The following is a 16,917-nucleotide window of genomic DNA, read 5'->3' as shown; positions in this document are numbered from 1 at the left end:
TGTCGCGCGCTGATTTTTACAATTTAGCTGTTGTTTTCATGTCTTTTTACGAAGCTCTTGAGGTAAACAGGCCATATATTAATTTTAAAACATCACATCCCTTTTCTATGTTTTTTATTTTTACAGATAATAAATGAAATTACTTAATTCTCTGGATAGAGATATTTCTTGATGAAAACGGTATAGTATTGCTTATAAGACTATATTATGCGTGACGATCTACTGTATTCACATGTAATAATGTACCTGAGTGATTTTCAGACATTTCACATACCTCTTTGCTTTAATATTAGGGGAAACATTATTTCCTGATAGACAGGAGAAACATAGGGAAACTGAATTGCTCGGAACACCGTAATACCAAGCCACTTGGAAGAAATGGGGCACACGCGAAACACCGAACAATGCCGATTGAAAATCAAAAAACATAATAAAATAATTTGTTTGCTTTCAAAAGACTGAATTAGCAGTAAGTTAATTCTTACTGCTTTGATCAGCTTAGCCAAAGTAAGTGTACCTACGTAAATGTAATTGATGGCAGCATGATTAGGATTTTACTAAATCTTATACTGTGATAGAAGCTCTCATAACAATAAACCGCATTTTCCAGCCTCAACTGTTAGTTTTAATTTTGGGCTGTCAGTCAGGGGCGGTCACTGATGATGTCATTTGGCACCGGTACCATTTTTTACGCCAGTGGAAAACCGACATGAAAGAAGTACCAAACTTTCGGCACTTCATGGAAGTACCGAAAGTACCAAAAGTACGGTACCTGGTGCGGTGGAAAAACGCCCTAATAGGCCAGCTATATATTCTGTATAGAATATCTGCATTTACTTATTGATTTTTGTGATCATCAGAATCACCAGTGTGAGCTGCTTGTTAGCACCAGAATGTGCACAGGGTGAAAATTAAAAAGCAACGTCCCAAACGATGAAGTTGGGGGTGTTTCTGTGGCATACGTGCTTAATTAATCTTCAGGAGGAAATATTGATGTAGGCCACCTTGAAACTTAGAGTGCTCACAATGGGGAAATGCAAGCTTCCACCTGCTGGGCTTGCCAGTCCCAAATATCGCAGCTAGCTGGCTAAGTATCCCAAATATGAACAGAAAGCAAAATGCAAAGTAGGCCTATTGTGTAAAGTTGTTCACCATTTCGAACATGGGCAAGCGGAAGCATTGCTGTCTAGTGGCAGCCAACGGTGGACCCTGGTAAGATGGCCAGTTGCCTCTGGTGGCACCAACCTCCACCCCTCTCGGCAACTTTTACTGTCTCTACCCCCCGTACAGTTTGGAAAAACATGGCATTTTAAAATAGAACGTGTGTAAGAACCCTGATAAGAAATTTCATTTTAGAGACTTGTTACTCTGCTTTAGATCTAGTCACTTTACTAGTCTCTTCATCAAACAAAATGGAACCAGCATGTTTGAAAGTTACATTTTGTAATCTACGAATATCTCTGCATGTCAATAATTGCATATCCCTCCCCAGTAAATACAAACTAGGCCACAAGGTTTCTGCAAATAAGTTGGGCAAGCGAGAGGTCATGTGACCATTCAAAACCACAGCATTTATTTAGCATATCATCTGGATGCAATAGAATGATAAAATGCAGTTGCTTTTTCAATACAATATATGCCCACTTTAAAAGATTCTGGACACAAAGTATAAAAGTTTGCTTAGTTGACTGCTTAAAATATTTCAATCTCAAGTTTTCAAATTAGACCACAATTGTAAAATTCCAAAAACTTTTTTCTTTTTTATGATTAAACTGGAATCACAATACTGACCGCATTGTATGCACCTATATACCTAGCAAGGAAATATATACATGTTCAGGAAGAGTGCAACCTGAAAAGATAGCATGTATAAATGCTTTTAGGGAGATGACATCGATTCCATTTAATGTTCCAGAGAAAGTGTTAACATCAAATTACTACAGGGAATGCATTATAAGGGAAAGCCTGGCAAACAGGAAATGTATAGAGATATGCTTTGGGGAATTTATACACCATGTCAGGAATTTTTGGAGGATTATGTCAAAGAAATGCTGTTTCCTATTTCATAATGGTATGACAAACTTTGTGGCTGTAGGTCATCACATTTATTTTTGACATCTGGGATTATAATTTAAAATAACACATTAAAACACATGAAAACACTCTTGCATTTCTGATATCCAGTTTGCTCCAAATAAAATATTGTGAAACATGATGTACTTACATAGCCAGGTAAACATGTAAAGGGTTTCACACAACACACATTAATCATGGATGCTCACATTTAAATGATATAACTGATCATGTGATTCACAATGTTCATGTTGTCAACCAGTAAGTAACAAAGGATTTATCTCATACAACAAAATGTGAAGATTTGTTAATACTCATTTTAACCACAGACACCGTTTCTGCCAATTTTCTGAAACCTATTCACTTTCCTCATAGGCTTTTTTTGAGGGAACCGGATGTTTGAAAATGCTAACAAACCCCCTACAACATCAGACTTGCATTCTCTATTCCAAACAAGTGATGAATACTCCCCAGAACCGGAATCCAGTACTCATCAGTTTCAAGGGATTATGGGTATATGGTCACTCAAACCAATCAGCAGTGTCCATTTCAAGTCATGTGATCCCACTGAGATATATAGATATGGAAAAATTTGTTGGTACCCTTACAACTCATTGAAACAATGCTTAATTTCTCCTGAAAAGTGATTCAATTAATAGCAATTGTCTAAGCATGCCCTTAGTATGTGATAGAGTAAACCAATAAAATTGTGAAAAATTATTTGTTATTTATTTTACAAAGATATTCTAAAATAGTATGGACAGATTTATCCTTGCATTATGGTCATGTTTCAAACCATAATTAGTATCACAGGTGCCTTCAAGCTTTTCATCAGCCATTCAGCCTATTTAAAGGGAAAGAACATGCTTCTGTGTTGTTTGGTATCATTGTGTGCATCATATTGAACATGGACCAGAGAAAGCAAAGGAGAGAGCTGTCTGAGGAGCTCAGAAAGAAGATTAGAGATAACCATGTTAAAGGTAAAGGCTATAAGACCATCTCCAAGCAGCTTCATGTTCCTGTGACCACAGTTGCAATATTATTAAAAAGTATAAGGTTCATGGGATGGTAGACAACCACGCAGGACGTTGGACGCCAGTGGACGTGTAACCCCAGGTTGATCAGAAGGATAGTGTGGATGGTAGAAAAAGAGCCAAGGAAACCATCCAAAACCATTCAAGCTGAGCTCCAAGGTCAAGGTACGTCACCTTCTGATCATACCATCCGTTGCATTTTTAACAATAATGGGCTCCATGGAAGAAGACCCAGGAGGCTCCACTATTGACAGAAAAACATAAAAAAACCAGAGTGCAATTCACTAAATGCATGTTGACAAGCCCCAAAGTTTCTGGGAGAATGTCCTTTGGACTGATGAGACAAAACTGGAGCTTTTCGGCCAGTCACATCAGCTTTACGTCTACAGAAGGAAAAATGAAGCTTTAAAAGAGAAGAACACCATACCTACTGTGAAACATGGGGGGGGCTTTTTTTTTGTTTTGATTTGGGGCTGTTTTGCTGCATCTGGACACAATGAAGTCTCAAGACTACCAAGGCATCATGGAGCGAAACATACTGCCCAGTGTCAGAAAGCACAGCTGCAGTCGCAGGTAATGGGTCCTAAAACACGGGATAATGACCCAAAACATACAGCTAAAAGTACTCAAGAATGGCTGAGAAAAAAAAAAACATTGGACTATTCTTAAATGGCCCTCCATGAGCCCAGATCTTAATCCCATTGAACATCTATGGAAAGATCTGAAAATTGCTGAGTGGAGACGCCACCCTTTGCTCAGAAAGAGTGCGTCAAACTACCTGTCGGCAAATGCAGACGTCTCATTATGAATAACAGAGATGGCTTGTTGGCAGTCATTGCTGCAAAAGGCGGTGACACAAAATATTAAATTAAGGCTACCATCTTTTTGTCAGTGCCATTTTCATCTGCTTAATTATATAAAATATTCAAATGAATCAATAATCAAAAGTCCAATTTGTGTTAAATGTGGAATAAACAATAAGGGATGCCATTAAACTTTAAACTTTGGAGATAGCTGTATTTTTTTTGTTTTTTGTGGAAGGGTACCGCCAAATTTGTCCACGTCTGTATGCCTAGTGAGATTTTTAGAGATGTACTGCATGTGTTTTTCACACTACATTTACTTGGCTTTCCTTAAGGGGATCCTCATCATTTCCATCATTATTTTTTCCTGTAATATATTCCTTTAATTTGGTTAAACCTGCTGTCCTGTATAACTGTCCCCCAAATGACATACTTACTACCCATCCCGCCATATGTCATTTTCAGTTATATTGCGATATATACTGCTACTATAATATATTCTTTCGAGCATTAAATGAACATGTTATCCTCTGTTTTTACATCATTGCCTGTAATCTTGTTTACTTGAACTTTTTTTCCTGAGCAAATCTGTAAAAACTGCAGCAGGTATCGTTATTTCACAGCAGTCATTCGATCAAAAAGCAGACGGGATGTGCATGAACGGTAAGATCAAATACGCTCCTAACTGTTGGAGACGGATAAGCAGTGAGATAAACAGTTGCGCGGGATTGTCGTCAACTGATAATAGATCTCAAGAGATTCCTCTCTGCCTGGAAGGGGGCATATGGGGAGAGAAATAATGATGAGATTAGGCTTTCCTAATTATACAGACCTACTTCTGTGTAAACAATGATCAAAATACGATGGGGAGGGAATCCTTAAATTGCAGTAGAAATTGCACCGAGAAAGAAATTAATTCCTTTAATTTTCACCGACTGTTTGGTTGGTATTCTATGTACTTAGGAGTCTTGTAAGTCCCTTTAGTAATTGGTGCCGCAATCTTCGCGGGGGGGGGGGGGGGGGAGCGGGCAGTGAGGGGGACCTTCGCCTGATGGAAATAATCGGTGGGCCGACAACAGCTGGTCGTATCTCATAAGCAGCTGTGGGCTTCCGAAACGGGGGAAGGGATCCAGGAGGTCAGCGAGGCCCACCAGAGTGTGAGCCCAGAGCCTCGCGGAGGAGCGGCGAGCAGCAGGCCTCCGGATACGACTCGGGGAAAAGCCCGACAGCGCTGAAAAAAACAGATTGACTCTCAGTGTCTCATTTAGCTTCTGGATTGGACTGGCTTCTTCCCTGCTGGCAACTTTGGCCATGTGACAATGGAACAGACACCACAGAGGGGACATCTGTTTAAAGGATATTGAAATTATATTAGTAGCTTTGGATGCCCCAGTTAGGAGATTTCGGTCAAGACGAAAAAAATCACTCAAATTTCCTAGAGTCAATGCTAATTTTAAAATAGTTCTATGGCACATGCTTTAGGAAACAATTAAAAGAAAGCTATGGGTGGAATAATTTGACACATTGAATATTAGTTGGTTTTATTCAATTTAAGTTTGACAGTTAAGTGATCAGAAAAGTATAAATTATTCAGTTCAAATAAAATAATATTGCATGCGATATTAATGGCCACTATCTTAAGGCTTGATATCTTCACAGTTAACATTCATACAGCAAAGTTCCCTGCATTTGAGGGCGGTGGTCACAAAGTTCTAACCACTATGATGAAGAAAAATGACAATAAACAAGCATGTATCAGTGTCTTTCTAAGTTTTTTTTGGACTGTCCCTGCTTTCATACTTTTTTTGGAAAGCTTTTGGATCGCGCCATTGTATAAAATCACACTATCGACAGATTCTGTGTCTGTAAATGTCCACAGCTATTCCTATACCAGTATTTTGCCACTGATCTGGCTGGAATTGTCTACACACCCTGGCGACTTCATAGAGCAGTGAAGCCCCTAGAACAGATATTTAAAAGAAAAATGAGAAGCAGGGGCTCCCAAAGCTGAATGCAAAGGGACATTCTGTTCTGCTGCTCCTTAAGCTTAGTTTTACTTCAGGGCTTTACCTTCCCGTGAAGTCAACTCTCAGACTCTGACTCTTACTGCTATAAACGTAATTTAAATTAGGCCTTTACACCTTCATTTGACTTCATTAGTTTAGAATAACAGTTTAAAATCTTTGAGATGGTGGGGAGGTTTTTCCATCTCATGAGGGAGAGTCTGTTGACAAGGGTTGTTAATTCAGTTCACCTGTCTGTAGTTCACGATTACACTTCTTAATGTATGTGATGTCATCTTATTTCCTGTAAACCCACTGAAACCCTGATGCACATCTGGTAAGTTCCCCTTCTACACACCTGAGATTAGCCTCTAGAAGCTACATATTCAATAAGCCTATTATTCTTTAGCCCTCGCTGGGTGACACTGTTTTGTTTGTCATCCTTAGCAGGATGATATATGTCCAGGTTTTACACGAATACATCAGCTGCAGTGATTTACCTTTAACAGTGTAGAAAGCAAAATAAGGGCCTTATGCAGCAGGTAGTTACGGAGGAAGTGCAAAGACTTGATATTTAAGATTTGACTATTAATAAACTAAGCATTTGATAATATATTAATAAATAAAAGGGTTTACTTCCAATAAAGTTTAGAAATGTCTTACAAAGATACCTTACTCCTGTCTCACAAAACTTTTACTAAAGAGCTTGTAAATGTTCAATTATAACTAATTTCCCTGAATACTAACCCACTGTTTTATATTTGCAAGTCATTTACAGGCTGTTTTGTAAATACCATGAGCAAGATATGATTGTAATACATTTCTATATTTGTTTGTGAATGAATCTTTCTAAAAAAAAACATTCTGAAAAATTCAGCCTAGGTTTTCAAATAAACCATTAAAAGTCCTTAAATTTCGTTTGGTATATCCTGTGTGAACCCTGGTGTGTAGAATGGATTTCGACACATATGACAGAGGCTGTGAAATGCCATAAGAAAAGTGAGCCTAGGACTATGATTTTAAGGCTTAGTATTTCCATGGAACAGATGGGCACTTTCGTGACTGTATAAGCGTGGATTATTTCATTTCCTACATCTGGGACTCCACATGGCAGAGCAGAATGCTGCAGGAGAAACCGTCAGAGAGCTGGCAGGGAGCTTTGTCTCCATCGGGGGTTTCTCTAATATCCAGTCCAGCCAGCAGGGTGCAAATGGCATCGTAAAGGTTGCACGTTTGGCCTCAAATACAAAATAAGTGCTCTAGAAATATGTCACTTCGGAGAATGACAGACCAGTCACATCTTCTACATACACGCCCCACACATTTCAGTTTTAGGTTCTTGCTGTTGCTTTTAATATTTCTTTTGTCAACAATGTTGCACCTATACATTAGCAGGAGTAAAAATGTGTTTTATTATGCATGTCTACAGATATCTTCTACTTTTTAGAAAGGCTGACCACTTATTTTCTGAGCATGCTACCCAAATTCTTATATCTATTTTATATTTCGTTATGTTTTGAATGTCAAATATCTTGTAATTAAAAGGATCTATGCTTTATAAACTTTCCACTAAAGCACATCAATGATCTCCATATTCTTCTATTCTAATGAGAAAATTACTCTAATGGTATGATAAACTGTCCTGAAATCCAACTTCTTTTAGCTGGAAGTTTACTTTAAAAGAGGAAAATAAATATATCTCTTTATCCGATGAACACAAAAACATTTGTTCAAAAGTGAAAGGAAAGCACATTGCAGAGCATTTTTTCCATAAAAGGGATAGAGCAGTTTCTGAGTAATTTAAGCCTCCATTAGTGAGCTAGAAAACTAAAGTAGAATTGTTTAATTGTTTAAGTAGTAGATTTGAAATAACCATATTTTTAAAATATACTCACTGCCAACATACATCAATAGTGATTTAATGCATAACATTTTTAGCACATTAGCCAGCTTTTATTTATTTTTCAGGTAACTTTATCTTGTTCATTGAGTTTGCTAGATAGTGTTATATATCTTGTCATTATTCTTGTCATGACAGCTGCAAGTATATTAATATAAAGAGCAATTATAAGAAGCATATTATTGCAATGATCATAATCACTACTTGATTTTAAAAACAGTGGCATTCTAACTTTTTTAAAATAGTATACAAGGACAATTAATATCACCACAGTTCAACTGCATATTTAACATGCATGCTTACCTTGTAGCTTGTTTTAACCATTACATAAAACTAAAAACGGTAATATACTCTCTCTGTTTGAATGATAGGTGGAATGAAAATGAATGAAGCATGCACAGATGCAGCACGGCACTGTGTTGGAGACATATGTTGCTAATATTATTGGAGGTGAATGAATCGAAAAGGTGAAGTTAAGGTGGAGAGACCTGCTGTGCTTTAATCAGGTAGGACATAGCAGGTACCTTTGATGTACCAGCAAAAAATTGGCTGTAAGTGTGGCAGGACCAAATGTCCCAGTTGTGGGAGATTTTTGATCTGTGTTTCAGGCAATCTGTGGTTTGGCAACCTGGTTAGGAGGATCAAAGACACCTTGGCAATGAATAATAATAATAATAATAACAACAACAATAAAGAAATGTAAAATATAAATAATATGGTATGTACTGTACTATTTCGTGAACAGAGTCAGGTTCTGTATTATTTTGTGGTAATATGTTCTATAGTATTTTAACATTCAATGTAACACTGGACTCAACCATTATAAACATAGATTTCTTATGCAGAAGTTTAAATAAAGAAATTTTAATTACAAGGAATTCAGATAATTTTACCACAGTCTGCGAGAAAGGATGGTTTAGTGGTTATCAAATGTAAGGTCTGTGGGTTTGATTCACCCAGCTGTATATGTGGAATGTGTATATTCTCCCTGTGTTAATGTGTTTTTTCCATGCTTTAGTGCAGAAATATGGAGTCGGGTGAATTGGTATAATAATGAGTGTGAGCCTTAAAATGGACTGTCCTTGTTTCTTTATTGAATTGAGTCATTATACAAGATGAATGGGATGTCTGCAACAGATGAAATATTTACTCTTTGAGGTCAGGCATTCATTTCTTAAAGAGACTTCTTAGATGACTGAGCATGATATTCAATGCTGAAACCATAAATCTGTTTCCTTTTATTTAGGCATGATCTACAAAATGAACCAGTAATGTCCTTAAACAATGTAACCTTGTATGCTTGTGTAATAAACATACGTATTAGGTTCCTCTCTCTAACACACGTTTGTCAGCTGGGTTTTAATGTCATTTAAACCTAGTAGTTTTGCTTTAAACATCAGGTCTGTTTTCCCCCACTGATTTCCCAACCGTGTCATCCAGGTGTAGGAAATATGAATCTTTGAAAGCAATGAATAATACCGATGTAATTCACACGTTATTTAAATCAACATTGTTAAGTAATAGTAAGTCAAGGCCTTTATGCAGGGGAGGGAAAAGTATTTAAATACCCTTTAAAGCTCACATAGGCTCTCTATAATGAGCTGGAATAAGAGAATGTGATACCAAGATGCTACAGAATTGCTTTGCACCTGCTGTTGCTGCTGAGGGTAGGGCCAGTCAACCCATTAGGCCACACAGGCAACCGCCTAGGGTGCCGACCTAGCAAACCACTGGTGCCACCCATAGGATGCCATTTTCTGAGAGGGCGCCAACTTAGCAAACCACTGGTGCCACCCATAGGATGCCATTTTCTTAGAGGGCGCCGACCTAGCAAACCACTGGTGCCACCCATAGGATGCCATTTTCTGAGAGGGCGCCAACTTAGCAAACCACTGGTGCCACCCATAGGATGCCATTTTTTTAGAGGGCGCCAACCTAGCAAACCACTGGTGCCACCCATAGGATGCCATTTTCTGAGAGGGCGCCGACCTAGCAAACCACTGGTGCCACCCATAGGATGCCATTTTCTGAGAGGGCGCCAACTTAGCAAACCACTGGTGCCACCCATAGGATGCCATTTTCTTAGAGGGCGCCGACCTAGCAAACCACTGGTGCCACCCATAGGATGCCATTTTCTGAGAGGGCGCCAACTTAGCAAACCACTGGTGCCACCCATAGGATGCCATTTTTTTAGAGGGCGCCAACCTAGCAAACCACTGGTGCCACCCATAGGATGCCATTTTCTGAGAGGGCGCCGACCTAGCAAACCACTGGTGCCACCCATAGGATGCCATTTTCTGAGAGGGCGCCGACCTAGCAAACCACTGGTGCCACCCATAGGATGCCATTTTCTTAGAGGGTGCCGACCTAGCAAACCACTGGTGCCACCCATAGGATGCCATTTTCTGAGAGGGCGCCGACCTAGCAAACCACTGGTGCCACCCATAGGATGCCATTTTCTGAGAGGGCGCCGACCTAGCAAACCACTGGTGCCACCCATAGGATGCCATTTTCTGAGAGGGCGCTGACCTAGCAAACCACTGGTGCCACTCAACCCCTGCACTCCCCATCTCCCAGCAAGGAGCATATACAGCGCCTATACCAAGACAAAGTGAAATTAATGGTGAAAATTCACTGGGGGGGGAGGGCATAGGGGGGTACTGGTGAAGCCTTAACATGAGGGGGAGGAGAATCCTGTGTTTTCCAGGCATGTAGTCGGCTTCCCTAGATCAGCACCGATTAATTTCTGGCTACAGACCTGCTTTTCTGAGCAAACTAGTGTCTCTAAGCTGCCTACAGAGTGTGTCTATGTGTCCTGTGATGAACTAACATAAAGTCTCTGACATGTACTGTACTGGAAAAATGCTCCCCCCTTGGCTCTGTACTACATAAAAATCGGATGGAACTTAATTCTCTAAACGGGTTCTCTAATCAGGTTCCTAGTTGAAATTACTTTGTGCTTGGGGCCAGAGAATGGCTCGGCGGGTTAAGCCTCTGTGCCTGTGATTGGTAGGTTGCTCAGCGGAATAGCCCCATGTTTGTGGGCCCTTGAGTAAGGCCCTTAACCCCTGCAGGGGTGCTGCGTACTGGCTGATCCTGTGCTGTGACCCCCCAAGCTTGTTCTGACCTGCATGTGTGTCTCATGGCGAGTAAGATGGAGTTTTGCAGTGAGCCTGTACTTCTGTGAATAGAAAGTAAAGGATCATTTGTAATTCTTGTAACTTTTTAACACTGGCATCCCATGCTGTGTGACCTCGAGCCCTATGCTGTGTATAGTTAGCAGAAGAAAGTCAATGATGGGCACCAGTTCTCCTATTCAGGTGGCCAGAAGTTTAAGTATCTGATACCTGGATCTCAGGCACCACTGGTAAGTGGACGGTCACTGCAGGTGGTCTCATTATCACAATCAGGCGATGTCTTATTCCAACCGGTCTTTATGATGCTCATAGCAGACAGTCATGAACCTCTGTAACCCCAGGACAAAATGTGTACGAAAATGTGAGAAATCACGTCTGGTATCGGTTCAAGGTGGGACATGGCATTTGACTTCTGAATTTGTGTGTCAGTAAGCATGGTTCTGAATGAAAAAAATACTGCATTATAGTCATAATATTCAACAAAATATATGCTGCTCATAGGCTCCTATAGGCCTTTTTAACCTTCCCCAATTGACTGTGGCCCCGTCCCAGTTCTCCTCATCTGGAGTCGCCATTGCCTCAGAGTTCTACAAATCTACAACTGATTTATGAGAACGCAAAGGGAGATAACACATCGCATGCTAAACATTATGGTGGTAAAGGTTTCATAAGATATTAGTTACATTGTTGCTGAATGTTCTGAAACCATTCCTTTTAAAAAGAATGCAGCTAAAATGCAGCGTACATTTTACAGATTTAGCTAGCTGTTTAATATGAAGAATAGCTTTGGTGTGCATACAGCTACACATTCACTAAGTGTATTAAGGGAGGCCAGTGCTCATTACAGCTTAACATTTCTGTCCCTAGATTTTTTTCCTACTGCTAGATTGCATAAGGTCTGTGTTCTTGGGCAGTACTATCTGTCTGATTGAATGTTCAGTGTGGTTAATTAATTTCTCTAGGAAGTGAAGTGATCTTCAAATGGGAATTAATATTTGGAACTTCATGTTGCTAATTCATTTCCAAATTTAATTATCTCGGAGAAGGAATGCTGCATTGGTAAGTGGACTTTTTAATTATCAGTTTGAATGCATCTGAAAATGTTGACGCCTAGGGGTTGAGTTAATTAAAATCTGAATTATTTTAACATTAATTAGCTTCCATCTTTGTTTTGCTTCACCATATGGGCATGTCCTATAGTCAAATTGAGTTAATTAAGCTAATTAACCTAATAATTGTAATCACTGCAGACAATATGAGTGGATAGAAAATGACTACAAGTTTATGACCAAGTATTTGATATTCATTGGTATGAAGGGGTAATTATTTCTTATTGCTGGTGGTAAGCACTGAAGAGCAATTTCGGGATATTAAAACTAAAGCTCAATTACAGTTCTTTATGTAAAAATAAAAGATGTGTGTGTGTGTGTCTGTGTGTGTGTGTGCATTTACATTTTTTTCTCAAAATTAAAGTTGCAGTGAAATGCAGTGGATTAATTGCCCAAGCATCCTGTAAGGCAGTGAGATGTGGGGTGTCAGAGTTTCTGTACATCTGAGAAGGAACAGCTGTGATCGTCCTGTGACAGTGGCAGCATCACTGCAGCCCAGCTGGCCGGTATTCATGCTTAGGCCAAGCAGTGTAATCTAATAATGCAGGGGAAACATGCAAGTGATTTCCACCATTTGTAAGCTTTCAGTGAAATACCCCAATTTGGTCATTTATTTTTTTATGTGATAACTTGGTACTTGCAATTAAATTGACTGATTACTTTGTCCTAAACTGTTCAAGTAATGATTCATACAGTTGTATGTAAGGGTTCTGGCATCCTGTTCAACATAGGTAACACTTTACTTGATGGGGCACAAATATTTAGTAATAACTCAATCACTACTGAAGTTCAAATCATGAACAAATATAGTTGTTACTTCAGATAAAATCTGCATCACAATTCATTAATGATAAACAAATATGAGACAAATGTTTAACTTGTGTTATTCATGACTTGTTCCTTCTGTAGTTCACAAAAGTTTACAGAATAATTGTCAAATTGTCAAACTGACCTTAATTAAAAAGTCAATTATCAAGTCCTCAAACTCCTTCTGAAAGGCTTTTTAGTGGTTTTTACTTAACTAAAGAAGTTAATGTTTTGGAATGTGTTTATGTATCACATTAAGAATTGGACAGATCTGCTGTATACTCATTATTTGATTCATCAAACTGACATGTTTTGCTATCCTGGTGTGAGTTGATTAGCTAAGAGAACCTTAGAGGTGGCTGTGAATCTCCAGCAGTGAATGGAGGATTCCAGTGGGTTCCAGCTGTCATCTAGAATGATTTTTGTTAAGACAACTGTTAGCAGGGAGTTCTTTTGCAGGGAAACATGCACACCAGCTTAAAAACAATCACTTTTGATATAAGGAGAGCTTTGGGGCTGAACAATTCCAAAATGCACTGCAAAACCTTTGTAAATTTGTTTCACTACTCTTTCAAACAGCTACTGCTTGAGAGCAGGTTACAGGGCTATTGAAAAATGAGGAAAGTCTGAACTCACACCCAGAGCACAAGAAACAGGACTGATAGCATTATTCTGCATCATTATCTTGATCCGAACCATGAAAACCAGTTCCAGTTTTGTGTGTTTAAATCTCCCCCGAAAGCAGGCCAAAATCAGCTCAGCAAGAAATGGCTTAATAGATTAGGTGACAGGAGGGAATGGGAGCCAGCAGCCAGAAAAGAGCAAGAGGACCATCTGCTGAAAGGCCATCTCCTTTCAACGGGGCCATCTCGCTTCAACCCCCCCCAAGGAATCCAGGCACCATGCCACCAAGCTAATTCCATCACCCTGCCACGAACTGCTAATTAACGTAATACATTTCTTTATTAATTACTTTGTTTGGCAGAATAGTTTGACCCTTGTGTTGCTTAGAACACAGTACATTGCTGAACATCTTTCTACAGTTCTGTTATTGTCTGTTAATTTAGGTTTAATTTTTAGATAAAGTGTATTTGTATAGAATTTTCAGCAGTTTATCTTGTTAACAATTAAATTATTACTAATACTCGATTGCTTTCTGGACACTGCATGCAAATGCAGACCACTGATATTTATATATAACTAAATATTACATTTAAGTTGTATAAAAATGCAGTCATATCTAAGCAAAATAATATCATCATTGAAACCATGACATTTTGGTATCTTTGGTACATGAAGGTATCTATAATACACTATAGATACCTTCATAATGCATTATAATGGTCAGTATAAAACAATGCTTTGTATTGCATTATGATGGTATTTATACTGCATTATAGATGAGAGCTTCATAGAGCATTCATAATGCATTTTAATGACTGCTTTAAGTAAAGTATTACCAAATCGCTTTCACATGTTAAACTGTAAGGTAAAAGAATATTCGCTAATCATGACACATTTATCCATCCTCCAATTGATTACCCTGAGTTGGGATCACGGCAGGGACCCAGATGCCATCCCAGGCAGCCCAGGGCACAGTAGTGGGACGGTAGTGTATCTTAGGTCACAGTCGCATATATACTCACAAAAAATCCAAAGGGTTCTGGTATTTTTAGGATCATTGTATCCCCAAACCTCTCTGAAATCCCCTGAAATCTCTTGAATACCGTGCACAAAATTTACCCAAATGTTCAATTTTCAGGGACTTTATTAATCAAGTGATCATGCATTATGTAAAAACACAGACAGACAAACAATATGTCATTTTTTAATTAAAAGCCTGGAGTAATCTAACTTCACAATGTAGTCATGCTTTGCATAACAATGGGATAAGTTCAGAGAAATGCGCCGTTAGGTGATCATGCGTCATTGTGCCAACATCATAAAGTGTACATAAACAAACCTAGATGGTATAGCCCTACTACACACCTAGGTTACATGATACAGCCAAAATAGTAATAGCATAGTAAATCCTTGAACTAGTCACATAGTTTATTAACATTATCAAGTATTATGACCTGCTATACTTTTATAAGACTGGCAGGCCGGGGGGTTTGTTTAGACGAGCATCACCACAGACAAGTGAGTAAGGTGTTGCACTATGACATTGCAACTGCTACTACGTCACTAGGCAATAGGAATTTTTCAGCTCCATTATAATCTTACGGGACCACCGTCATATACGCGGTCCCTCATTGACTGAAACGTCGTTATGTGGCGCATGGCTGTGTTACAAAGCATTTGCTGATGTTTCTCTGGAACATTGTAGAATGCAGTTTACACATAATTCTGTATAAGTTTTGAAATGTTTTATTTGGGCCATGTAAACCAGTCATGGGAATACATAATACGAATAGACCCAGTACAGGGCGTAGACCCAGTAAGTATGTTCACCAATCACTAAAAACCGCATCCCATCAACCATTATAAGAATCCACACCCTACCTGCCTATCTGAAACAGCTCCTCAATCCTGCCCCTGCTGACATGTAACACACTGCAAGCGTTACATTTTCATAATGAAGCACAAAAAATAAGTATCATAAGAAACAGGCATAAAAAATCAATATCAATTGTACAATGAAGAAAAACGTAAATGACTGGCAGAAATATACAGAACATTTGGTAACACTTTACATTGAGTGCACCTTCATAATGCATTCATTATGCATTCATAGAACATTCAGTGCGCCTTCATAATGCATTCATAGAACATTCATAAGCAGCATGCAAGTACACCTTAACATCCTAACATCCCATAACAGCTTTAATATACATTAATAACAAACATTACATGATTATATAATTATAATGTTTGTTATTATTATATAATGTTTATTATTAATGTATATTACAGCTGTTAGGATGTTAAGGTATACATACATGATGTTTTTTAATGTTTTATGAATACTTAATGAATACATTGTGAAGGTGCACTGAACATTTTATGAATGCAATATAAAAGCATTATGAAGGTGCAGTTAATGTAAAGCGTTACCGAACATTTAAACCGTACTGCTGTAAGCTGTAATGCACATTTCCCACCCAGAAATTGCACATTACTGGAGGCCTCCACATTTTAATGAAGGCCCATGGAGCTTGCACATCAACCCTGACCTATGCAGCTTTACAGGAAATGCAGGTACAAACTCCAGAAAGTAATACATCATGTGAAAATTGGGACAAAAATCACCATCACTCTTGTCCCACTGTAACTGGATTCTGGACTTTTTCACTTGCAGATCCCAGAATGTGTGTGATCCCCAGAACAGGCACCCCCCCTGCCGTTCTCCCTGTTTACATGTGACAGTGTAGCCAGACACAACTTGAATTTCATCATCAAGCTTGCTGATGACACAACAATATTAGGCTTGATCACCAACAACTAGACTCAGAGGTTAGGTTCCTGGTAGAGAGAAGAGCTCACCCTTAGTGTCAGCAAAACCATGTAGACCATTGACTTCTGAAAGCAGGGTGCTCCCATTTACATCTGTGGAGATGCCGTGGACCTTTTAAAAGCGCCTGAGAATTACCATCACAGCCATTACATGGACACAAAACAAGAAGGTGCAGCTGACGCCTCAAAAGGTCTGGTATCCATCTTCATGCTTCTTCCTCTCTGAACAATAGGCCATAATTAGAAGAAGACCCAGAAAAGTCAGGGTGGCTCCAACAGCTGTTGGTTAAGTTGTTGCCAGTGGAGTTCCTCAACTTCTACAGAGGCACCATGGAATCCATCAAATCATGCTGTGGAAAGTGCTCAGGCAGATGGGTAGCAGAGCACTGCAGAGGGTGCTGAAGACTGCTCATATCATCATCAGGACACATCTGCCTTCCCTTCAGGACATGTTCACCACACGCTGACTCAGAAATGAAGGCGACATCATCGAAGGACACCAGTCACCTGGCAAAGAAACTATTCCAAGAATCTACAGAATGCACAGAAATTCTGTTCGGAAATAGCTCCAGTCGGTAAGCCATAAGGTTACTCA

This window comes from Paramormyrops kingsleyae, chromosome 1, assembly GCF_048594095.1.
Source record: "Paramormyrops kingsleyae isolate MSU_618 chromosome 1, PKINGS_0.4, whole genome shotgun sequence".
Taxonomy (NCBI): Eukaryota; Metazoa; Chordata; class Actinopteri; order Osteoglossiformes; family Mormyridae; genus Paramormyrops; species Paramormyrops kingsleyae.
Note: the sequence above shows the minus strand (reverse complement) of the source record.